Source organism: Olea europaea, unplaced genomic scaffold, assembly GCF_002742605.1.
Source record: "Olea europaea var. sylvestris unplaced genomic scaffold, O_europaea_v1 scaffold156, whole genome shotgun sequence".
NCBI lineage: Eukaryota > Viridiplantae > Streptophyta > Magnoliopsida > Lamiales > Oleaceae > Olea > Olea europaea.
In genome coordinates this window covers 224,849-225,788 of record NW_019233203.1, presented here as the reverse complement: position 1 = coordinate 225,788, position 940 = coordinate 224,849, and positions in this window count along the sequence as shown.

Below are 940 nucleotides of genomic sequence, written 5' to 3'. Positions count from 1 at the left end.
TAGCGAAAGTTCGTGTAATTTTTAAAACAATAAGAGATGTCTTTAATATTGATTCTAATATTTACAAGTGTTCGTGTGAAACTCGCAAGCGTATGAGATCGTTGACAAGTAATATATTTGATGAATTGTAAGTATCGTCTCACGAGAAATAAAATTTAACTGAGCATACTTTTTATTAATTAGATTCAAAGCGAACAAATAAAAGTGATTTTTGTGATTTTTAATTATTTTAATTTAATCTACAAAAACGTGTAAAATGCAAATTTAATATGTGTATGGGAAGAGTGTATTTGATTATGAATCCACATATTATTATCTATTCCAATTCTTGACTACGTAGTTAATTTCGTTCTTGCATTCTTGACAATCGATAATTTTATTTTCCAAGATAAATTAAATATATCCTACTCACGACCCGATCTTATTCCTAATCTGAATTCATATGAAGAAAACGCATATAATTTCATAATTATCTCAAAGATTGCATACGTAATAAATCTTATTCATAAAATTTATTGCACGTATGTTAATCATGTAATGTTCTAAACCTATTGTGAGCTTTCCAGCACTAGAAAACGTGATTGACGAAACGAGATTGATATATATTATCAAAATTGCATTAGCCGTTGTCGATGTATATCTCCAAGCTGCCGCCCACTTTTTAGTTCCCAAAATGGTTCCAAATTCAGCACCTGACAGCCTTAATATTTGACTTCTTCAGTTGCTCCAACTCTCTGCCTTTGTTCCTTTGCGTATACATAATTAACTTCAGCAGTAGGCAGCCCTATTTCAATGTGTATGCATGTGTATGGATAAATATTGGCTGCCAATTCCTTCTCTGTAGGCGTGTAAATATATATATGTTATGGAAGCCACCAATTTCTTTTCTCCTCCCTGCTACGGTTTTCTGCGTGAATGTACATAATTTTGCCCCCCAAAG